Source organism: Lissotriton helveticus, chromosome 2_1 (assembly GCF_964261635.1).
Source record: "Lissotriton helveticus chromosome 2_1, aLisHel1.1, whole genome shotgun sequence".
Classification (NCBI taxonomy): domain Eukaryota; kingdom Metazoa; phylum Chordata; class Amphibia; order Caudata; family Salamandridae; genus Lissotriton; species Lissotriton helveticus.
Window position 1 is genome coordinate 1,760,477,940 of NC_136059.1, and position 25,613 is coordinate 1,760,503,552.

The 25,613-nt window shown below is 47.0% G+C and overlaps 1 protein-coding gene across 4 annotated transcripts in view; it reads right to left on the reverse strand.

The window, feature by feature from the left end:
* Nucleotides 1-25,613, reverse strand: part of LOC144818885 (RNA exonuclease 1 homolog) — a 1,142,074-nt gene that overhangs the window by 1,014,856 nt on the left and 101,605 nt on the right. The window lies entirely within an intron of this gene.

Consider the following 25,613-nt stretch of genomic DNA (forward strand, 5'->3'; position numbering starts at 1 on the left):
TTTATAAAAATGCAGCCTAAAGTGCAGGTAGAGCACATACTGGATCGGGACAATCACATTTTGATTGTTTGGCTTGAAGTTTTATAAAGCATGCATTTAAACAGGAAGGGTGTCCTGGCAATGGGTAGCCCCACAACATGAAAATCAGACGACCTGCGAGAAAAAAGGATTCCTCAAATTTATTCCTGAAAAGAACATCATTTTGACTTTAAGACCCATTCTTCTTTGTTAACCCATCCACAGTGTGGTACTGGTGGGAGAGCTATGATGCAGGGTCAACAAGCCCTGATCCTCTGTACCATTGCCAATCTACTCAACGAAGACTCAGGTGGGGCAGACGCCGGGAACCCAACCAGTCAACTAAGTAACAGATGGCGAAAAAACACGAGAGTGGTGGAGGTAGAGGCCTCTATGCGCTCAGGTGGGGAATCCCCACACCTAGATGTCCATTCCCAGTGGGTCTCCACATCAAGCTCAGGAGACTCAGATTCCTGGTTTGGGTGATGTTCTGCAGGGGGTCATCCATGGATCAGTGGATGACATGGTTTGATTATCTGATGTGCCGGTGCTTTTATAAACCATCTGCAGTGGAGCTGGGGTCTTCGCTCCTGCAGTTTTTAGACTACCTGTAGACCCTGTATTTACTGCTGATTCTGGGTCCTGGGCACGAGCAGGGGACTGTTCTTATGTTGCAGGTTTCACAGTTCTATGTGATTTGTCTTTCTTGGCTGGTCTCCGATCCCTCTCAATGTCTCCAAAAGCACTGGATTGGCCACAGATTTGGAGCCATGTTTGTTAGGCCTGTTGCCTCTTTTTAGTTGTTTGGCCAGGATATGCACATCTCAGTCTGGGGAGGGGGATATTTTGTAGTGCTTAAGGAGTTTTGCTTGATGTTTCTGTGAGTGTTGTGCTTTTAACAAGTGTGATGGCTGTGTGGCATGGTACTAGGAGGAGCGGTGGTGCTATCTTACTAAGCACAATAATATGAACGTATATTTGAGGCAAAGAGGGGTGCGAATCGCTTTTTTTTTTTCATTATATTTTTTAGGAAGATTCAATTAATGTTTGCAGAGGGCACAGCATTGCACGGGAGGGGCCAGATACAGAACACAGCTTACCCTGCAAGTGGGGCCCTTATTTTGATTAAGCCGGGTGTACCGTTCTAACTACATTAGGTAAGTCATGGAACCTATACCCGAACAGTAGGTGGCAATTTTAACTGTGTGGCTAACACTTACATGGAGCGGTTTGAACGCTCACTAGGGACTGACTGACTGTTGGAGAGTGAGAAACTCGACAGTTAGGGTCTATTTCTTTCACTCTAGTGTGCATGACTTACAGGTGCGATTGGACAAGGTGCTTGGCTGCCACAAGACATGCAAGAGGGTGTTAGACACTGACTACCTGGCGCAGATGTACACTGATCATTGTCCTCTGTGGTGTTAATACCGGTGGCTTGCACATAGGACCAACTTACTACTATTGCAGGACCAAGTTTTTAGTTCCTCACTACTCAACAGGAGGCAGTCTTGGAGTGGCGCCATGTGGGGCTGGCCAACACACCAAGCAGTAGAGAGTGGCTGCTTGCCGAGTGTGAAAAGCTGTTCAACTCGGTGGAGCATTTGTGCTAATACAATTAAAGAGCGTACATGGCGAGGGCCCCCGCTGACCAGGATAAAGCAGGGAGCAAGTTAGCCTGGCTACTCAGAGGAGGCTGGAGACCATACCATCCTTCAGATTCAGGAGTCTGGTAACCACCCTGCATCTGCGCAAGAGGATATTTATGCAGTTTTTGTGAAATTTTACTGTGCACTAATCGCTGCAGGTGCATAGGTCAATGAGTCAGAGATGTTCGGTTACATTGTGGATGCATCCATGCTCGACCAAGGAGGGGGGTGTTGGCTGCGCCAGATTTTTTGATACACTACTTGGTTGCCCAACTGCAGTGGGCCGCTTGATCTAGATCAGCACACAGGACGCGACAGACTCGTAAGTGTGGGATCCCCACAAGAAAGCTTCCGACCCATATGCTGATGCGTCCCACTCCTGCCTTGTTGACTCGAGGGGAGGACATCCTAATTCGTGCAGCGAGGTTTGCATCGGCTAGGGCTTTACAGAGAACCCACACCAGAACCCCATACTTGTGCGAGTTCCCCTCATAGCTAGCACAGTATTGGCCACTTCCTGGAGGTTGGGCCAGCCTCAGTTATCTTTTATATAGCTGGAAAGACTAAGGCGATTACTCTATTGTACCAGGCTTTAAAGGGAGCACATTCAGACCTCCTACCCCTACGACTCCAATGAGAGGCAGACATGGGACCTGTTCTCAGACTCTGCCTGGAAGTCGCTACAGACATCTACCCCCCAAGATATCTCAGGAATACCAGATTCAAACATATTAGATTCTTTTTACACCAGGAGTACCCCAAACCTGGAGACTGCACACTATGTTCCCCAGGGAGTCAGCAGACTGACCTCGCTGTCGAGCGCTGGAGGCTGGGTTTTTTCATGTGACATGGTCCTGTCCAAATCTCGCCCTGTACTGGGTTTCTCAGTCATCCAGGTATAACAGCAAGCCAGGGATAGGCAATTAAATTGCACTGCACAACTTCGCCTACTGGGCTTACTACATGCACATAGCGTGGCCCGGAAAGCGATGGACCGGTTCACAGACTTGGCCTTACTGCTTGGCCAGAGGCAGCTAACTAGGAGCTGGAAATCCACCTCTGGCCTCTGGTTTGGGTGGCTGGGGTAGAGAATTAACCAATTGGGGGACAGTGAGATAGAATCACTGCGCAAGGAAGAAGCCCAGGGAATGCGGAGAGTCCCATTGTTGCCCTCCTGGAATGCCATTCTAGTGGCTTGCCGCATTTTAATAATCAGGGGAGAATTAGGCACACAGAGGCATTATCCCCCGCACCCTCTCAGTCACCTGCTACATCTGTATGCCATGCTACCATACCTACTGCAGGTAGCACTCCTGCTGCCCCGGAGAACTAACGCCATATGGTTTAACATTGATCTGCCTGGTGGGACCGAATGGCACAACCAACCGGGGCGACAGATGTGATGGTGGCAGTTGCACGAGAGTGGCTTAGAGGTGGCGCAGTGAAGCCCAGCCCCCAGAACATAGTGGCCATCCCTGGTGCAACTTTAACTGTATCACTGACCCATCTGCTCTCTCAAGATGGAGATTCTGTCCTGTTCACTGTTATTTTACTGAGGCCCACCGGTCTTGTTTATTGGGATCGTTTTAGTTCCCATATTTTTTTATCTCATCTGCGTGATTTTGTTTAGTTTGGTATGTTATTTGCGTTGAAAAAATGCTATAAACAGATTTAAAAAAAGAAAAAGCAGAACGGTTACAAGGGAACTCACCAAAGTCCAAGCACTTTAAACATTACAAATAATGAGGCAAAACAACCTCCTCTTAGTTCACATTAATGCGCTGATGGAACCATTCAAAGACGCAACATGCTCTGCCAATGTGTATATGCTTGGTGTACCTGATCTGAATAAGGGGACTTCTCTACACACCATTCAAAGATTTCTTAAACGCAAGTAAAAAGTTTATTTAAGATCAAATACTCAAAGACATTACACAAGTCATAAAAACAGCTACAAAACCACATACGATAAAATCTATCTAAAACATGGCTTATTAAAAAGAAAATATTTAGTCACTGACACCATTAATTTCTTTGCCACCATCAGCAATTTTACAAAGCAGGCACATTTTAGATTGGGTCCTTGGGATTTAGGGAGATAATTTGGGCATGTCAATATGTTCTTATGGGCCTTTGATTAAGCACCTTCCCAAGTAGTTCTCCTTTCTGACAATAGTACTGGGCAAATGCAGAGCACATGAATTAATATTTCTTCTGAGTGTTTATAAAGTCTACATATTTTGCTTCCCTTTGCTGAATCTCTCTTCGTGGCATGGTCAGGGGGAGGGGGTGGCGGAAGACCGACAAAACTGAACAACAAAATGCAAGTTTCATAAAAGTTGATTATCTGGTCAGGAAGTGAGCATGTAAATTGATACAGCTATAAATTACCATTGAAGCATGTGTCTTTTGCAGTATCTGTAAATCCTGATAACGTGATAGTTTCCCAATTGTTATTAAGAAGTTTGTTAAAAGTTGTTAAAGTGACTGGTGCTTTCCATAGGTTTTCTGCTTGGAGATTAGTCCATGGCTTGCAATTTCTTGCTTTAGAATCTCAAAATCCAAGCGAATGTGTGCTGGAGACACAGATTTTGGCAAATGAAAAAGTTTTAGAACATTTTATGACTATTTTGTTAAGAGTATGTGCATCCCACCCACAATGGACTTCACAGCCATAGCTACACGTAGGAATCAACTTGGCAACAGTTTTTGAAGACAAAATTGCATTTTAACTAAAAGCATGTAGTCGGCACATAGTGTGATATTAAATTGCCACCCATCTTAGCCGGGTGGGAATTGGTCTGCTCCAAAACAAACAGATCTGACAAATACAAGTTAAATAATAGCGGGGCAAGCGCACAACCAGGCTTTAGCTCTATGGATGATAACATTTTATGTGATGCGCGTTTTTAGTGTCAAATTTTCACTCTAATCCATGTTTTGCTATATAAAAGAGTTGTGTGGCCCTAAGCAGATCTGGGATTACCCAATTTACCAGCTTCTCACATAGTACATTTCTGGGCACGCTAACAACTACAAATTGGACTGCCACAAAACTTAAATACAGCGAGCCATTTAACAGAAGTGTTTTGTTGACGGGAACATACCAGGGCTGCCGGCTGTCGCCACTGCTTTTTGCCCTGGCCATCGAGCAGCTCACACTCTGGGCACACAGGAACCTCAGGTGCTGAGGCATTGGGGGTGGGCCTGCAGGTGGTCTCGTTATATGCAGATGATGCCCTGTGTTACATCTCCCTTTGTGTACCGACACCTAGGCTACTTCAGCTCCTATAACACTTTGGAGCGTGCTCTGGCAAACTATTAAATAAGCGCAAATCTTTGCTCTTCCCACTGGCTGGCTTGGCTTCTTGCCCACTGGAGCGGCTCCCGGACCTTGGGCAGAGATGGGAAATTGGTTAGTTCAGATATTTGGGGGTGCAGGTGACTCAGGACGACCAGCAGTCCCTCCGCCGCAATGTATCCAGGGTAGTGGAAGCACTCAATAGATCCGTGACATTTTGGTACTCTCTGCCTCGCTCCCTTATGGGCAGGCTGGCGGTCGCTAAGATGGTTGTGTTGCCGCGGTGCCTCTACACGCTCCAGAACTCAATGTATAACATTCCTATGCGATTCCTATGCGTGTTTTTAAGCAACTTGAGGAAATGTGCCTTTTAATGAGCACACCGGTGCAGGGGTCACCCTTCTCGGTCCACGGATCCGTAGACCAACAAAATAGAGATTGCACTGAAGCTGGAATTCAAATAACAAGTTTATTAATCACTCATGAGTGAGAGTACGTCCATACAACACCCTCAAGTGTTCCAGGAGGTAGTACATTGAATACACAGACCATGGTGCTGATATACAGACTTTGTTACAGAGTAAGTATGTAGTTACAAATAGAAGGTACAGGCCTACAAAGGAATCGTTACCGACAATCATGGGCAGATGGAAGATCACTTAGTCAGCAAAGTGGGAGGGGGAACAGAACTGCTTACAGCAGCCAGAAATAGTCGACAGTTACATCTTTAACCAGTTCCATTTGTGCAGCTACAGGCCTTTGCTCAGCACATACATTGCTTTGGCCCAGTACAGAAGGAGTTAACTTAAGTTGATGACTCAAGCAGAATAGAAGGGCAAGCAACAGTGAAGACAGAAGAATTACATAGCTGACAAAATGGATGCCACAAACAAGATGGCTTCAGCTTATGCTAACAGAAATGATTTTTGATTTCCACAGGCAGCCCTTTTACCATATGCTGAAGACATGTTCTTATACTTTCGAAGGAATACGAAAAATATCATTTAGATCAATCTTCATCCTTTCATTGATTTCTTGATCACTTGCTAATCAGGCATTTACATTCTTAGCATTTTGTTTAGTCTGTATACACGAGGTGCAAGTAGAAACACAAACGGAACAAAGCATGGGACCGCATTGGATATATAGACAAAAAGTGAAAAGAATAGCAACAAATATGCATAGAGCGGACAGTAATTTCCAGCCCCATACCGTAAACATCTTCCATAGCCATCCAGTCAAAGTCCATGTCCCTGTATCCTGGTGGATTTTAGTGGCTATTTTGTGCATCTTGCAAATCGCATCAAAAACAGAAAAGGGCTTGGTCAGGGATGTAAATGCAACAGCTACTCCAGATGATGCGACATGCTCCACCACGGTCAGCCAGGATGACATCGAGGACCATTCTATTTTGGAGCGTCACAATTTTTGCAATTTGTAGTTCTTCTGTGATATTGCCAAGCGCCATTGCGGTCTGATTGGTTACAGCCTCTACAACATGTGTCAAACATCTGATCTTTCTGCTGTTTAAGGCCGCACCAACAAAGAAGAATAGTCCCAAGTTAAAGTCAATATACTGCTGCAGTGCAGTATCAATTTGATCAAACTCATTTATTGTCCTCTTGAATCGGCTCCTAGAAATTTCATTATACAGTTTATAGTTTTTATGGTATGATGCAGGTGCCAAAATCACAGGTGGAAGCAAAAAGGACACGTAGCAGCTACTTGAGCAACCAGTAGGTAAATGATAATGACCTTTACTTCCGCAAATCAAATAAGTATTATGTGAGGACAAAAAGCTGCCATTATTCATTCCAGTAATATTCAACATTTAAGTACAGTCACTTTTTCCCACAGGTATACTGTCAATACTGCTCACACAGATCCGCTCGAGCTCTACATACAGCAATAAAAGGAGGCCCATTTCCCTTGGTTGTTCGAGTGTTAGGGAAAACATAGCGCGCAGAGGAATTTCCTCTACGATACTCCTCCATTTCCCGTACAGTTCCGCTTGTGGATCTTCTTCCTCATCAGGGTAACAAACCCTATTCAATTGAGCGTTTAGTCCTCCTAAATCAGCATACGTAATGTTAGCAACTTCGGAAGCCCACAATAATGCAAACCAGGCTCTGCAGGAGCCATTATGTGAAAACGGCAAGGGAATAAAAGGCGGTCCTCCCTTTTTCTGATGAGCTTGCATCTTTCCACATACCCAGCAGTTGGTAGAATTTGAAGCATTGTGTGTATGGTGCAACATCGGAATGAAAATGTTATTGAGGTAGGACATTCTGTGCTTCTGCTCATGATAAGGAAGAGTGAAGTAGTGGTGTTCAATGGGGACAGGAGTAGTAGCAGTCAGATTTCGGACAGGGGCTACTTCCTCTACAATCCAGGTTATTGCAGCAACAATAACAGTCAAAGTGAGTCCAGTAACAATCATTGTTCTTTTGCTACAAACTCTTGCAGCAGCTGGTTTCTTCTCCTTAGGCATATTCATTTAGTTGACAAATAATAAAACAGATGGTGCACTAAGGTCCTGGGCAGACGTTGATTTTTTCACTGGAGTTGAGACGAGCACTCACTAAAAGGCTACCCTCCTTTGTAGTCAGGCTTTAACCACCCAGGACAGTGGCTCAAACAGTCTTTTTAAATGATGAAGTGTCTTTCTTCCTGGGTCGCAGCTGATATCGGGATGTACTCTTTAAATCTATGACACAATGTAGTGGCAGTAGGAGGAACCATAGTAAGAAGTGTTGTGATGTCAGAGACTACCTGGTATTGGGGCTCCACAATTTTGTTAACCTCTCGTAAATCAATAATACATCTGTAAATTTTAGTATCAGTGTCTCTTTCAAAATAGGAAGGATAGAGCTATTACAGGTATTACAAAGGACTTCTTCCACAACCCCCACCATGATCAAATCCTGAACAATGTGCGTCAATGCTTCTTCGCCTTACCCTGATATTTTATATTGGGGCAGTTGAGGCAATGGAGCCCCTTCCTTCACTTGAATATGCACTGCTGGGATAACCATTTGTTCCACATCAGTATCTGATGTAGCCCATAAAGTACTAGGTAAAGATGCCAGAGCAATATCTCCTTTAAGGAGACAAGACCTTCTGGGGAACAATGTATTGTAGCACGAAAATATTGGAGCATATCAATGCCCACAATATTATCCGGTGTGGTAGGGGAAAGCAAAAATGGACATGCTGAAGTGAATTTATCAAGACGAAATGCAAGAGGCTGTGACAGTGGGCTAGATGTGGTGTCCCATCGAATCCTATCGATGTTATCATTGCGCCAGACAGGGGAGCCCTAGGAACCAATTTTTAGACAGAGCCCTACGAGTAGGTCCTGTATCAACCAGAAACTGCTCAGTAGAGCCCAAGCCGATTGCATCAACATAAGGACCGTTCTGATCTACTGGGACCTCAACCTGTTTCTTACCCCATCCTAGGCATTCCTATGCATAATCAGAATCCACAAGACCATCAGCCGAATAATCTGACATTTGATTCAGTCTATCAAAGGTATTAGGATAATTTGGTCCGTGTTCAAATGCCTCAGACCTGGGACGATTTCCTATTCCTCCCCTTTGTCCTGAATTCCCTGGGCGTCCCTCATGCTTCCTTTACCCCCCTGAAACTGCTGACCTCGCAGACGTGAGTCCCTTGCTCACTTTGCCACTGGATTCAAGATAGCCTGGCTGATGAGGGTTATGAACCCAAAACCGGTCCCAGGATGCTTGTTTCTGGTCCAGGGAAGACATGGCTTGGCAGTTCAAGCTCAGTGTATACCCCTAACGAGTGAAAAGAAAAGTTTCTGCACACATCGCTCACAGAAGCGACAGCCACAATAGGATGCAGGATCCTTTTGGTGAGGGAGACTTGAATTTAGTCTTTGACAACAACGCCGACAGATCATGTCAAAGCACCAGTCAGACAGGCGCGTTATGGATGGCAGGTTTAACTCGACTGCACGACTTAGGCCTCAACCACCTGTGGCACTGCTTCCACCCCCATAGCTGCGAATACTCTTATTACTCTAATGTGCATAAAACATACGGTAGACTCAACTACCTGCTGACATGGACACCTTTGCATGCATTAGCAACAGACGTAGAGATAGGTGTAACCTCTCTATCCGACCACGCACCAGTTATCGCAACCCTTACTCTCCCTCCCATGCAGCAACCCTCTCGACTGTGGCGCCTTTGAGATACTGTCTTATACCTCGCAGCAGTAGTAGAACAGATACAGCGCTCCATAAAAGACTACCTCTCCCATAACACTAACAATGATACCTCCCTATCTACACAGTGGGCAGCGCTTAAAGCAGTTATAAACCGGGAATTGGTGGCCGTTTAGGCGGAAGAAAATGCAGAGCGCAAGCGGGACAACCTTACCCAAAAAACAAAGGAGCTTGTACTGATGCATCAACGAACAGGGGCGACTCGCAGCGCTGGACCAAGACAGAGCGGAGTTTGCTGCCCTCTGGCAGCGACATGCCTACTACACCGGGGGAGATAGAGGTGGTCGCCTCCTCTCCCATAAATTGCGAGAGACCAGACAAAAGCAGGGGGTCTGGGAGATTCAACGGGGAGATGGTCGGCGAGTATTCGAGGATTCCGAGATTGCTGAGGCATTCCGAGATTTATACGCCCGCCTTTATGCCAGCTCACCACTGTCTAATTCGGAAGGAGCTGCCTTTCTCGAGTCAGCTGGCCTGCCCGCATTGACTAAAGCCCAAGCCGATCACCTGGACAGAGACACTAGAATAGAAGAGGTTATTGCAGCCATCTCACGTCCCGATGGCTTCTCTGCCACATTTTACAAAACATTTTGTACTTTGGTGGCCCCGGTCCTAACTCCGCTTTTTAATTCATTTGCTGAACCCGGAACAATACCAGGAGTAATGCTCGAAGCTTCCATAGTGGTTATCCCGAAACCGGGAAAGGACAAGACTACATGCGGAGCTTATCACCCCATATCTCTTCTCAACATTTATCTCAAGCTATACACTGGGATATTGACTGCTCGTCTTGCACCCCACATGTCTGGTATGAGTGTTCCGGACCAGGCAGGCTTTATCCCCCCGCGCCAATCAAGCGACAATACAAAGCAGGCCCGTCACCTTATTGAGAAAGCTTAACGGACGCATGGGGAGTATATGATATTCACTATCGACGCCGAGAAGGCCTTCGATAGGGTCCACTGGCCATACCTAGAACAGGTTCTCGAGAGTGGGGATGGGGGAGAAGATTCGCACATACATCTTAAACTGCTATCGGTTCCTAACAGCCACAGTTCAAGTAAATGGCTACACATCAACCCGATCCCCATAGAAAGAGGCACGAGACAAGGGTGCCCCTTGTCACCCCTTCTTTTTGCGTTTTATATGGAGCCTTTGGCCCATCTACTTCGACATAACCCAGCGATCACAGGAATTAAATTTGGAGGCTATACCCACACGATTAGTTTATATGCTGATGAAGTCCTGATCTCGTTGTCGAACCAGACTCTTGCGCTGCCGACGTGCCTCGCAGAACTAGACTTATGCGCAAGCCTCTGGGTTTATGGTGAATATGGATAAATCGGTAGCGCTCAACCTCTCCCTAGCGTCCTCCACCCGCGCACATCTCCAGGGCCTTCTTCCCATTCAATGGGCAACAGACAATTCCCTATCTAAAGATCCAACTAGCTCCCACCTTACTGGGCATAGTAGCCACTAATTACGCACGGTTGCAGCTGACAGTCCACAAGGAGCTGAGTCAAGGGAAGCACTATTCACTTTCCTGGCTCGGTAAAATAGCAGCAGTTAAAATTACCATATTACCTCAGATCTTAGATTTGGTTCAAACCTTGCCACCACCAAAGGGGTGGATACAACAAACCCAGGCCGAGCTTGCACAATTTATATGGAGTGGCCACAAGCCAAGGTTGAAGCAGGCATTGGTGGTGCTTTCACCGGAGAAGGGGGGCCTCGGTATCCCCGATCTCCACCTCTATTTCCAAGCAACTCAATTACGCCATCTGGTCGAATGGAGCCGGTTGGAGTCTGAAAAGCACTGGTTGTTCCAGGACCAGGCAGTAGCTGCCAGACCCCTACAGGGAATCCCCTTCCCTCGGAGGATGCACAGACCACTCAACTTTTACGCGTCCCATATTGCCCGGGTCACCCTGAAACGTGGGACCACACCAACATCAAACACAATCTCACTACCTTCCCATCGCCACTTACTCTGTTGCTTGATAACCCCAACTTCAAGCCAGGCTTGGAAGCAGCAGCCTTTACACGGTGGAGATCCTCAGAGTGCTGCTCTCTGGGCCATCTATTTGATGTAGATGGGATAATCTCATTCCAACAGCTCAGGCTGGACAACGGGCTACCTGAAACTGAAAGGCTCCGATACCTCCAGATTAGGCACTGGACCTTGCATACCCAGGTTAAGCCTACTACCTGTAGACACCTCTCCGCTTATGAGAAGGGGCTTGTCACTCGCACTTGCAAAAAAACTCATCTCGGACTTGTATAAAATGCTACTAGCCAGAAATAAACACATGTATGCCAGCCACGCAAGATGGGAAAGGGAACTGGGCAGAAGGCTCAGCCATAAGGAATGGGAGGGAGTCTACCATAGAGCTCGCCACTCAGCATACCACATGGGGCTGACCGAAACCCTTACCAAATTAGTTACTTATTGGTACTACACTCCTAAGCGCCTTCACTCAATAGATCCCACCGAGGGGGCTAACTGCTGGTGAGGATGTGGGAGCGTAGGCACCCTAGTGTACCTGTTGTGGAAATGCACACATATCCAGACATACTGGACTCAAGTACTTGATGTAGTGGACAAACATTTCGACACACAAATACCGCGATTTCCCGCATACGTCATCCTGGGCCTTCCAAACCCTTTGACCTACCCGCTCAGATCCCGTAGAGGTCGGTTCATGGCAATAGCGCTGGATTCCGATGTGGGGGGTGGAGGGAGGGGTTAGAATAGGTTTCCTTTTGACGTTATGTTTTGATTCTATTTTGATATGTTCTCTATAGGCTCCGATCTCTTAGCTATGACGTATGTCAAACTTGTAACTATAGCTACGATACAGCTCTTGAAATGCCAGACATATTGAATGTTGATATATATCAATAAAAAGATTTAAACCATAAATCCTTATTCTTATCCTTTTTGCCTTTTGCTTCCAATTCCTGACCCTCAATCCTGGGCTTCTGCACTCTTGCTAGTTTAAAAGCAAAGTCTGCTACTGCAGGGTATGACATACAGTAATTAAAAAGAAAAGTTGCGTTACTGACGGCTAGGGCGGAATGTTGACACCCTACCGTCTGCCTGTCTTTTTCTGTAGAGGTGATATCCCTGATGCAACAATAAAAAGAATAAAAAAAAAAAAAATAATATCACAACTCAACCAATGGCAAAAATGTTTTCTCTGCGATTTCTAGTTTCCTTTCCATTTTTTTCCCCAACGTTTTAGACAAAGTGCCATACATTTAAAATGTGTAATTGCGTACAATATGAACCTTGTATAAAAGGCAATTGCTCCTAAAAGCAAAAGAATAAAGACAGTTACTGGCAAAAAAAAAAAAAGAAAAAAAAATTCTTCACCCATTATGGGCTGTAGTCTTTGATTTTGTAATTGAATAAACTGCTACAGCATGATGTTATTTTGGATTCTAAGGCTATTATGCGGGGCCATTCCAAGGAGATACCCCGTAATTTGGTTGAAATGTACTATGTTACAATAACAGTAGCAAGATTGGGCAAGGCACTAGCTATGAAGCGAGTTCCCAGATCTAAGGGCATGATGGGAGGAATTTACTGAATATATAGATATACAATATACAGAATAACCCTAGTAGACGCAAATTGATGAAGCAATGGGCACCTGTTAGGGAGGGGCTCACACATCCGTGCTGCACATGCCTGGTTACTACCTACATGAGTTTTTATGATTCACTTTTATTGATTTCTCTCTCTATTTATAACCATTTTTGGTATTATGATGGCATGACAAATTTTTGCTTATATCAATAAGGTTATGACATTTGCAACTGTATTTATGTTGTTGTTATGGTATCTGTATTTTACCCTTTGATACTTTTCCAATAAAAAAGGAGTAGTAAATGCAAAAAAAAAATAAAAATCCTGGGCCATAGTCAAAAGGGAGACTGGGGTAGACGTAGTCCACAAAGTCTCACTGGCCTTGAGGCGACTATTTCTGGCAACATGTTAGCGACAAATTTGTCGATGAACAAATGCTTACCTGGGTCATCTGTCAATGACTGCCCACTAAAAGCAAGTAATGTCTCTTCAAATTGTGTAAAGAAATCAGAAACGGACTCATCCGCTTTCTGTTCACAAGACGCTAACATTGTCCAATCTATTTTCTTAGGGGGTATGAGAGTTTTTAAACTTAGTCACGATAGCTTTGGGAAGATCTAATATCTCCTGTTGTGGTTTCTGAGCAGGTACCCTTGCCGCATCTATTTCTTCTAAATGTACCCAAGTATCACTATATGCTACATTATCATCTATTTTCCAAATTGTTCTCCACATATCAGGGGCAAAATAAGTCCAAAAAACATCTCAATATCTAGCAGGGTCATAGTGCTAACGGCTCCTTCCACTTCTTCATAGAAAGCGGCAGGATTTTTCCGCGGATTGGGCAAAGCGGCTTTAAGAGCCATAACATCTCTTCTACTCCAAGGAGTATAGACCCAATTATAGACAAAATATCCCTTTAGTCTTATCTGAATCTTTATCAACACTTGTTCCCGCACCCTTGGAGGAACAGACAAAGGCGCAGCTTCACGCATTGGTCTCACAGCAACTTCAGTATCACTAGGGTCATTGTCACCGAAACTACTTCTTTTGGCGCTGGGGTCTGAACTGTTTACGCAGTTTTAACTTTACTAACTGAATATTGCTCCACTTTTAAACGTAGTGCATCATGTCTTAATTTAACTACTAGCCTAATTAGATCAGATATACTTGACTAAAGGAAAGTTCTATCACTTAATTGTTTATAATCAAAATTTATATTCTTGGGCTCTAAGTTTTTAGAAACGTTTCTAAAGCCAAGTATTACTTCCCAGGTAAACTTCTCTGAAAAATAGAACTGCTAAATCTTTCCACTGCCGTAACATTGCTACAAGATCTGGATCAGAAGTAGTCCCACAAGCTTCTTTGTGAGCAGTGGATTGGATATTGGCTTTTTCTTCAACAGTCAAAGTAGAGCGCGTCTGCTGCCCGTATCTGCTTATCTATGTCTTTATCATCTGAAGAAAGTGTTCTTCGTCGGAAAGATCATCCTCAGGGGAGAGGGAAAATTGTACGGTGGCGGAGGTCGATCTAACAAGATGGAATCTCCTGAGGTTTATTAATTATGGTATAAATGGGGCGCCTGATAGGGTACTGGCCAGTTACCTCTAAACAACGGTCCCTTTTCTCTTTTCTTTTATTACATTCATCTCTTTATTTTTTAATTCGAACGCTTTTTTATATATATATTGTTTTACGCTGTTCTTTTTCTGCTATAGCTTCTTTCCTCACACTCTTGTACTTTTTTCTCCCACACTCGCACACAATCAAAATATCTTGTTGACTTTTTCTTTTAAACAAACACTGTTCTACATATTGAATCATTTTAAAGTCAAATGACCCATTTACTGGTCATTCGAGATCAGGATCCTTTGTCATAGATTTGTTCCACAGTGTACTATACATTATGGAAGAAATACTGTATTTAATGTACATATGCCTATTAGGAGTCCCCTCTGGGTGAGCCGGCTGACTTCTGTCTAAATCCATTTTGGTATCTCCAAGACAGCAACACAGCCTACGGAGTGTGCTGGAAACAGGCATGCTACCAATTTTTTGTAAAATAATACTTTTCCCAAATATTTAAAAGTAGAGAAAAATCTCCACATTATCTGCCTTTATCTTTTGCAAAAAAATAAATCAAACAAACAAAACCAGAATGTTGGCCAAGCAAATCAAGAGTGCCGCTTCAGCGACCTTACCAAACAAGAGTCTCCAACTTCCATCATTTGGTCGACCTAATGTTCACTGCAAAAATAACGCCAAATGATACCTCAGTCTGCAACGGCCACCAACTGGACGGTCAAATAGAGAAAACTGGAAAAATCACTTTGGCTGCAAAGACAGGGTCCTCCTCATGCAGGACGTCTTCTCAGCAAAATTCCACTCTTACGTCAAGACCACTCCTTTGGACGGACGCGTCTCCAATGAGGCCCCACGATTCGGACGCCAAACTGTGGAAATGTGCCTTTTAACCCCTTCCACGCTCATGACGAGCTGGGCTCGTCATGAAGTAGTCTGCTGCTACACTGATGACGAGCCCAGCTCGTCATGTAGTATGGCATTTACGATTTCTCAGCACAGCAGGGGAATATGCTGAGCATCCATGGGGTTAATGAGCACACCGGTGCAGGGGTCACCCTTCTCGGTCTACGGGTCAAATAACAGGTTTATTAATCACTCAGGAGTGGGACTACGTCCATACAATGCCCTCAAGTGTTCCAGGAGGTAGAACATTGAATACACAGACCATTTTCTTTATATACAGACTTTGTTGCAGAGTAAGCATGTAGTTACATATAGAAGATACAGACCTACACAGGAATAGTTACCGACAAAAAAGGGCAGATGGGGGATCACTTAGTCAGCAAAGTGGGAGGGGGAACAGAACTACTTACAGCAGCCAGAAATAGTGGACAGTTACATCTTTAACCAGGTGCATTTTAGCAGCTCCAGGCCTTTGCTCAGCACATACATTGCTTTGGCCCTGTACAGAAGGAGTTAACTAAAGTTGATGACTCAAGCAGAATAGAAGGGCAAGCAACAGTGAAGACCAAAGAATTACATAGCTGACAAAATGGATGCCACAAACAAGATGGCTTCAGCTTATGCGAACAGAAATGATTTCAGATTTCCACAAACTGAACTCAGTGTTTATCTCCCTGCTCTGGGTGGGTCCTCACTGCAGAGAGGCATTGCATGTCTTGTCATGGAGGTATGAGGAGGGGGGAGGAGACTTGAAGCCCCCAAGTTGGACCTCTACTACAATGCTGCGCAGCTGCAGCATGCAGCCCGGTGGCTGGATGAGGGAGATAACTGGGGGAAAAAAGGCTACTGAGGGGACGTTTTCAGTCTGATAGACTTCATAGGCTCTGATGGAGGGTGCTGGAGTTGTAAGTGCCATGCCATACGTGGTCAAACAGACTGCAAAAGTGTGGCAATCGTTTGTAGAACACTTACAGAATCGTGCGCTGTTTCACAGGTAATTCCCCATATGGATACTCACCCCAGTGCGGAAAATGAGGAGGGGATGCAGTTTCAGGCATGGAGGGAGGGGGTTGTCGGGTGTTGGCAGGCATGTACCCCAACAAAATGTTTATCTCATGAGCAGGCTCAAGACTGTTTCGGGCTGGCCATAGGCCAGTTTCTACAATATGTTGGCCTTTCGGATCTAGCTAAGGCAATGTGGCTCACATACCCAAACATCCCGCCAAGCAAACTTTGGACATAATGCACACTGGCGGCTCAGGCCATCTGCTTATTTCCCCCCTCTATAGTGCAATGAGACTGGATGTGGTGGGCCCCTTGACAGACAAAGTGGACTGAGACAAAGTGGAAGGCAATAAATTCACTCACACTCTGTGTCCTGCAATGCACGCTTCAAGCTGATACACTATTTACATCGCAAGGAAATGATCCAGATGGGCCTGAGCCGCACTGATCCCTTGCGCTTGGATAAATGCCCATGCTGAAGTGTTGCGGGGGCAAACTTCCTGCACCTGGTCTGGGGCTTTCCCAAGGTACACTGCTTCTTGACCAGGGTAGTGGAGACGATAAGGGGCACTGGCTTTCAGGTGCAGACATCCCGCTGCATTGTCTACTTGCCCATGTTACAAAACCTAAGAAACGCAAATTGGAGCATAAATTACTACATCTACTCTTTGTTCTGGAGAAGCCCAGGGTGGCAATAACCTGGATGGGGACATGCTCCCCCTCCCTGGACGACTGGATGAGGGATGTGTGCGAGTGGTCCTTGACTGAGGCGTTTTACATAAAGGCTAGTAGAAGGGACGAGAAGTTGGAGGATCTCACGTCTTGGAGGGAGTTGTATCATGTGTTTCTGAACCCTGTGGGTCGCGTGAGTGATCAGCATGACTCGGACACTAGCAGATGTACAACCGAGGAGAATGCCTGCTGAGGCGTCGATATTCTTATGGTCAGGCCAATGCGGTCTAATGTCTGGTAAAGTGGATTACAATCAAGTACTGTGTTATGATCTTGCTTGCTGACGATATCACTCAGATGTACTCTTTATTACTGCCTCTATTGATTGTGCTGTTATGAAAAACTAAACTAAAGGTTATTAAAAAAAAACAGAAGTGTTTTTTTGATGAAAAACGAGAGGGCAAACAGATTTGTTACAGTGCCTTAGCAAAAACAGTATGATTCATGAGAATTAATGGCGATGATCTTGCCCACTGGTTTAGTTTGTTTAATAGGCGAGATACAAAATGCTTGGCACCGTTATTCAAAAGCGTGATTAGGTGATCCTTTTCTGGTGATGCCTTAAAAAAAGGGGTACATAATTGCCCCCTCCATGAGTCTAGGATCATCTCATTAGCGAGAACTTGTACAGCTGCCCAAATTTTTCTGACCAGAACTCTAAAGTCTACTTAAATGAGGTGTGGGGGAAGACCATTTGTGTCAGGGTGCAGTCTTTACAACTTTATGAAGAAAGATGGCTATTTGATGGGAAAAGATCAACTAGCTTTTCCGAACACAACTTTTGAGCGGGAAGAGTGAACTTTGCCTTCCTTGTCTGGCTACGTGTTGGCTCAAGGTTCCTAAGGCTGCTGGAGTCATCAGAATCAGCTAAATTTACTGAGCATTTTGCACTAAGAAATTCTGGTCATGAGGACCATGGAATGTTAGTGTTTACGGTCATTCCGACTCTTTGCCTGAATGACCATCTCCCAAAGGGGATCGGAGTTAATTTCTGCTCATGTAAAAGACCTTAGCCCAAAAGTTCTCTTCCGGATGTCTGCTTGCCAACCAGAGTTCTTTTCTGTGACTTTCTTGCTGCTCTTATTTTGGTTACAAATGTGCAGTTTTCTGGGTTCGACTTGAGGCTTCTTAGTGCATGATTCACACTTCTCTTATCCAATTTGATGGCCCTGGTTTGGAAGCATCTTGTAAACCTCTTAGGGCAGAGTTGCTAGCCCTTATTAGGCTGACAATTTGGAAACTGAACCGAAAGGCACTTAATTAAATTTTCCTAGCTTTATATTAAGTTTCCGTCATGCTTATCACAGGATTCTTGCTGCTCCCTGCAGCAAGATTCTATATTATCAATCCTTTGCATTTTAACCTCATGTTGGTTTCTGGATATGAACATGCAGCTGGACAATATGCTACCACGGATCAAATCAATCTGAAAGTATTGACTAAATCTCCATAGCTCGAGATTTAGAATTGTATAATCAATTATTAATTTTGAAGTATTTCTATATTGGGTCCAAACCAGATCTTGATCCTCAGCATGTCCCATTAAGTATTCTAAGAACGGCTTGAGTTAAGGATAAGGCTCAAACTTAATCACACCATTTTTATTTGGAGCCCCCTTTTCTGGTATGTTCCACAAAATCTTGCTACAACAATTGATAGCCATCAATCATATGTATCACACAGATTCATATTTGAATCTCCTGTTAACATAATGTGTAATGTCGTATGATCTTGTTTTATCTCCTTTAAGATCAGAATTAAAGTAAAGTAGACATGGCTTTACGCTTCTCCTTGTGTGATGGATGAATATATATATATGTTAAAAGTTCTGAACAAAAAGTTGCCCTCCACTTTTTGGCCTTCAACCTTAACTGCAAGGAGCCAGGTTTCCTTATGCGGTATGAGTGTGCATTTCTTGAACTATATTGCCCAGAAATATTAGTTGACCACAGCAGGGAGCACAGATATTTCTCCAGCAGTTAATAAGAATCAATATAGTCTTGATTGGAAAAGAAACTACAGTGGGGGCAGTTCTTCGAGTGGCCATATGAGATGGGAGATTTTTGAGATGTGGAGGTCTGCATGCCAGACTTCAGCAGAATCATTGAAAGATTTGTAGAGTTAAATATTTGCAGAAGCTAGAGGCATCCAAAACTGAAATTAGGAGTCTAAACACAATTTGAGGATGCAGAATCATACCTTGATATGGTGCATGACAGGCCCCCCCAGATCAGGAACGGGCAAGCACTTGAGTAATGTTTACTCCATTTATTGACCTCTTGGCATGATGTAACCTACTCGCTCATAGGGGTGAGGCAAAGTGATGGATGCCTGATGCGATGCAATTAATTCTCAGATCAATATACATGCACACATATGGCCTATGTACGTGAATTACTCCTAAGCTAGCTGGAGTGGCTTACACGAGTCGGGAGAGAAAGGGCCTCCTGCAATAGGAGAGCTGTGTGAACATCGTACACTGATGGAGTTCTAGGAGTAAATGGACAGATGAGATCCTAGCTCATAATTTTCTACTACATAGTGCTGTATTGGCTGCAATACAGGGAAGACGGAGGGGGAGACGGGGTGTAACAGAGCCCCAATTACACTGTTTAAAACACATATCCACAATTAACTGTAAACATTGGGTGATGTGTAGGGCAATGTTTACACAATCAAAAGGTAATTGGCACAGTCTGCGTAGTCACTGGGCCGTAGACATGGGGGCACCAATTGAGGACAGGAGGAACATTTTAAAGTCTACTCCTCACACAACCAGAAACATCAGATTCACCCTAAATAAGGTATTTTCCACACCAAGAATGTATATATAACCCCCAGAGAATTAGTCTAAAAAAATCCAGCGGCGCACACAACATGCACACAATGCGGTGCAGTGGGGGCAGATTTTTTCCATATGGTGAGTAACTGCCCTTCTTTGGAAATATACTGGCATATTGTGGTGCAATTTATCAATGATTCCACATACAGGCAAGCCCTTGAAACACCTGCGGCCTGTTTACTTGGGCATTTCCCAAAGACAAAGGAGAACGCTGTAGTGTTTAGGTTCATATTTTGAAGCTAGTAAATGTTAGTCTCCAGCTGGCCTTGAGCTGGAAAGACCATGACGGACCTAGCTTGTGGGGATGGAATCGAGAGCAGATCAAGAGGGCAAGGTGTAATGGAGTGGCCATAAAGCACAACACATTAATCAATCAATCAGGGATTTTTAGAACGCACTACTCACCTGTGAGGGTCTAAAAGGTGCTTGGGGGGAGAGGGGGGTGCAGCTCCGGATCAGTCAAAGAGCCAGGTCTTGAGGCTCTTCCTGAAGGTGTACAGAGTAGGGGAGTGTCTGATGTTGACTGGGAGCTCATTCCAGGTCTTTGCTGCGATGTGGGAGAAGGCCCTTCCGCCTGTGTGGTTCCGCGGATGCATGGGGTCTCTGCCAGGGTGAGGTAGGCCGATTGGAGGTTCCTTTTGGGTGCGTGGAAGGAGACTCATTGAGGTATTTGGGTCAGATGTTGTGGAGGGATTTGTAGGCGTGGGTGAGTAGTTTATGGTTATTTTCTTCTCTGCGAGGAGCCTGGGGAGGTCTCGTAGGTGCTGGGTCCTGTGCTCGTGTCGTGAGGTGCAGAGGACAAGTCTTGCTGCGGTGTTCTGGATGGTTTGGAGCTTGGGTAACAGGATTCCGTTGATTCCGGCGTAGAGGGCGTTGCCGTAGTCCAATCTGCTGGTTATAAGTGCGTGGGTGACGGTCTTTCTGCATTCGGGGGGATCCACTTTAAGGTCTTGCGGAGAGAGTTCAAGCATGGGAGGCAACGGTGTTGATCTGGTCGGTCATGGTGAGGTAAGAGCCTAGGATGATGCCAAGGTTTTAGGCTTGGTCTGATGGGGTGGGTGGGTTTGACGACGAAAGGCCACCAGGTGTTGTCCCAGGCGGTGGCGCAGGGTCCGAGGACGAGGACCTCTGTCTTTTCAGAGTTGAGCTTCAGGCAGCTGTTCATCCAGGCTGCAAAGTCCTTCATTCCTTCCTGGAAGCAGAGTTTGGTGTCTTCGGGGTTCTTCGTGAAGGAGAAGATGAGCTAGGTGTCAGACATAGGATACTATGCTTAACCCATGCTGTCTGACTAGGGCAGTGAGGGGGGCCATGTAGATGTTGAAGACCGTGGGCCTGAGCGAGGTTCCTTTGCATACTCCGCAGTTGATCTCTGTGTTCGGAGAAGAAGGGAGGGAGTCTGATCCTTTGGGTTCTGCCGGGAGGGTGGTTCCTCGTATACCGGTGTCGTGGAGTCTGGCTGCAAGAGTGCGGTGTGAGACGGTGTCGAAGGCTGCGGAGAGGTCTAGTAGGATGAAGGTCGCAGTGTGGCCCTGGTCGAGTAGCATGCGGATGTCATCGGTGGTGGAGAGCAGTTTCGGTGCGGCGGATGCTGCAAAAACCAGACAGAGGAGTCGAGGATGGCGTTCTCTTCGATGAAGGTGGTCAGCTGGGTGTTGACGAATCTCTGTGACTGCAAAGGGAAGGAGAGAGATGGGCCAGTAGTTTTTCAGGTCCGTCGGGTCGGACGAGGGTTTCTTGAGGAGGGGCTTGAAATCTGCCTGCTTCCCGTCATCGGGGAAGATGCTGGATTCGAAGGAAGCGTTAATAGTACGGCCTAGTTTGGGTTCTAAAGCTGCAGCGAATCTGAGGTAGATGTGCAGCGGGAAGGGGTCCGTGGGGGCTCCTGAGTGCGTGTTCTTCATGGTCGTTGCGGTGTCTTCGATGGTACCAAGTTTCCAGGTGGTGATGGTGGGCTAGTTGGTGGTGGTGTCTGGAAACTGTTTGCTGAAATTGTTGTAGACGTCCTTGATTTGAGGTGGAAGTAGGAGCTGAGCTTGTTGCATAGGTCCTTGCCCGTTGCGTCTGTGGCTTTGCTGGGGGGTTTGGTGTACTGCTGTAGGACTTTGAAGAGTTATTTTGCGTTACTTGCGTTGGTGTGGATCTTGTTCTTCATAAAGGTCCGCTTTGTGGTTCTTTAGCTCTGGTGGTATTCAGTCATGGCGTTCCTGTAGGTGTTCAGGTCTTCTATGGTTTTCCTGTTGCTCCAGAGTTATTCCAGGCGTCTGCCGGAGCGCCAGGCTTCTTGGAGGTCAATGGTGAAAAAGGCAGCCTTCAGGGTGCGTCGTTTGACGGGGTGGCAGAGGGGTGCGAGCATGTCTGCACAGCTGGAGATTCAGCGGTGTAGTTCTTTGGCTGCGGAGTTGGCGTCAGTTGTGGCAGGGTAAGAGTCATGGAGGAGAGTGGTGTTGGTGTTCCTCTGTGATCTTACTCCAGTTCCTTTGTGGCGGGCGCTGGGTGGGTTTGGGTGTGGTGGTGGGGTTGAAGGTGAACTGTACACAGTAGTGGTCAGTCCATAGAGGCTGCGTGGTGTGGCTGAAGCGGATGTTTGTCTCTCCTACGAAGATGGGGTCGAGGATGTGTCCAGCTCTGTGGGTGAGGGTGGTGAAGAGCTGCTTCAGTTCGAAGTTGGCGAGGTTGTTAAGGAGGGTGGTGGAGTCTGGGTCGCTGCGGTTGTCGAGGTGGAAGTTCAGGTCTCCAATGAGAATTTAGTCCGTAGAGGCGATGGCATGGGGTACGACAAGTTCAGTAATGGTGGTGGTGTAAGGCGCCATGCCCGGTTCTGTAGATGAGGGTCCTGCGCAGCGTGGTTCTGGGGCTGGTCTGGATCTGGAAGTGGAGGTACTCTGTGTTGGAGAGGGGTATCGTTCGTGCTGGAGGTGGAGAGTCAGAGGGAGCTCAGGTGTGCGATGGAGAGTCCTCCTCCTGAGCGCTGGGGGCGGTCCTTTCTTTGGATCTTGTATCCGTCGGGGATGGCGGTGGCGATGTCAGGCAGAGGTAGCATTGGTCCAAGTTTCCATGAAGAAGGCAACGTCTGGTGAGAGGGTGTCGAGCAGGTCCCAGATCTCCATGGTGTGTGTGTAGGGAGTGCACATTGAGGATAATGCACATCAGGGTTTCGGTGGCGCAGTTATCCGGCGTGGGTTCAGCGGACGAGGGGGGGGCTTCTGATGGTGGAAGATTGTCGGCTATGTCGGCAGGAGAACTGCCCATGGTTGGTGTTTGGCTTTGACCTCTGGCAGTTGTTGTTCCTTCCGGGGTTGAGTGCGAGGAGGTTGGCGGAGTTGTAGCAGTGGGTGGTAGTCGATCCAGGGTTCCTGGTGCTGGCCACGGACGGGTGCGCCTTTGGCACGCCGCATGCTCGCTGGGTGTGGCCAACGTTAAATTGGGGTGGGGGGAAGGGACTTGCAGATGGGAGGCGGGAGCGGGGAATCGGCAGGTGGGAGGGGCCAGGGGGAAGCACCGGCAGGAAGGGAACAGGCATGAAAAAAGGAAGAGGAAAACAGGACAGAAAACTAGTTGAAGGCCTGGGAGAGGATATTGTAGTGCTTTCTTCTTTAGACAGAATGGGGTGACTCCTTTCATCGATGCTGGAGGCAATGGGTGAAGAAGGTTCCGTATCAAGCAGATCAAGCACTAGGCTGGGATTTCTTTCATGAACAGTGGTTTATTAGATTATGGACAAGATTGCACAACTGACCAAAGTACGTTGAAAACCACACAAACACCCTTAAGGATCACAAGTGTGACAATTTCATTGTCTCTTCAGTAATTGTGGTCTGATTTTACTGATGTGTTAACTAGCTGTTTGAGACACTAATTAATTATGTCAGCAACATGATCAGTTTCAACCATATAATGGTTGGTATTATGTAGCTTGCATGGAAACGAATAGTCTCTCCAAGTTATATCCTCCGTTGACTACTGAACAGGTCCTATCTGACAAACGTACAAATATGAATGTCGCTGAATATAGCAAAGTAATGTTTGAATGGTAATAAAATAGGTTTTAAAAAAAATGCTTGCATCAATATACCACTATTCCTGTTCCTGCCCTCTCCTCACTCCTACCCCTTTTACTTGCAGGATTTTAAAAGGGCAGGATGTTGGTTTTCATCCATGAGCTAGTTTGAGGTGGTGCTTAAACTATCCAAGGGGGGGCGTGGCCAAGATGGCGTCGGAGTAAGACGCTTTTTCAGGTCCCTCCGGCGCCGATCCTAACATAGCGGCTTACTGCAGGGTCTCACTGGCGCAGATTGGCCCCAGACCAAGAGCGGAGGTCGGCGAAGTGCCGCGGTGTGGTCCGGTTCCATCGGCGGAGCGCTGAGCCGCTCGTGGCTGTTGCTGGCACGGGGTGTCTGAGAGGCCTGGGGATCCCCGGGCTCGGGTGATCGGAGGGCCGGCCGGAAGCTCGGTGAGGAGCGGCAGAGGAGAGTGGCTCGTCCGGACCCAACCGAGGTCCGCTCCATACGCCGGCTGCCTGAGACGGGGTCTGTGTTCAGCGGAGGGCGGCGCAGCCTGTCGGGCCCCGGGGAGCTTGGTTCGCCCTGCAGGAGGTGTGGAGAGGCCTGCGAGCAGTGGAGACGTGGATCCCGAGGTGCCGGACAGACCCGGACGCTGCAAGCTTCTGCGACGCGCTGTGGGGCCCGGACGCGATTGAAGGTGCTGCACCCTGCATTGGAGGGGGGAGTGGGTGCTGGCAGTGCCCACAGCCCGAGCTTGGTGCTGCACCCTGCATTGAGGTGGGAGTGAGGGTGAGAGGCGCCCGCAGCCCGGCTGGGTGGTCGCGGTTGGGACAGTCCTGACCCCCTGCGGAGCGGAGGAGCCCGGAGTGCGGCGGTCCGCGAGGGCCCGGGGAGACTGAGCGACAGATTACTGTGCATGGGCATCTGGAGGGCCTTATGGGCCACGCGCCCCTACCGTGCATCTAGATAGTGCGGGCCCCGACCACTGGAGGAGATCTGGAGCGGGGCTAGAGGAGAGGCTGGGAGCGCACGCCTGGTGGTCTGGAGGTAACCGGGACGAGGGCGGGACGACGCCATTTTGTCTGGCTTTCTTGGCCGTTTTGAAGCTTCGCGCCGGCTCCTGGTTAGCTGGTATCTGTGTTGCCCCACTGCACCCTTCCCGCTGGGACTTGCCATTGGAGGCTGGGGGCCCCAACTTGCTTTTGAGTGTGGCTTTCGCGTGCTGCCCGGCATCATGTCTAACCAAGCTCGCAAGGGACGTGTGGTGAAGGACGGAGCGTCTAAATCTTCGCAGCAGCCGGCCTCCCCGGGTCCCAGTGGCTCGCCAAGAGTGTCTGATGATGAAGCCCCGGCTACCAAGGCTTTTATGTCCGAACTTTTTGCTTCCATCAAAGAAGACATCTCTGAGCTGCGGGCGCAGCTAGCATCTGACCTCCGGGAAGTACGGCGGGATGTCGACGGGATTGGCGAGAGAGTCGCGACTCTGGAGGACCATGACTTAAGCACGGCCAATGATGTCCATTTGCTCCAACAGGATGTTCTCCGCCTCACGGAACAAAATTTGGACTTGCAGGCGCACGCGGAAGACCTTGAAAACCGTTCCCGCCGGAACAACATCTGCGTCAAGGCGGTGCCGTGGGATGGCGAGGCGGGAGACCTGCGAGGCTATATACAGGCACTGTTCCTGCAGGTCCTGGACGAGGAGGACGTGAAGGACGTCCAAATGGATAG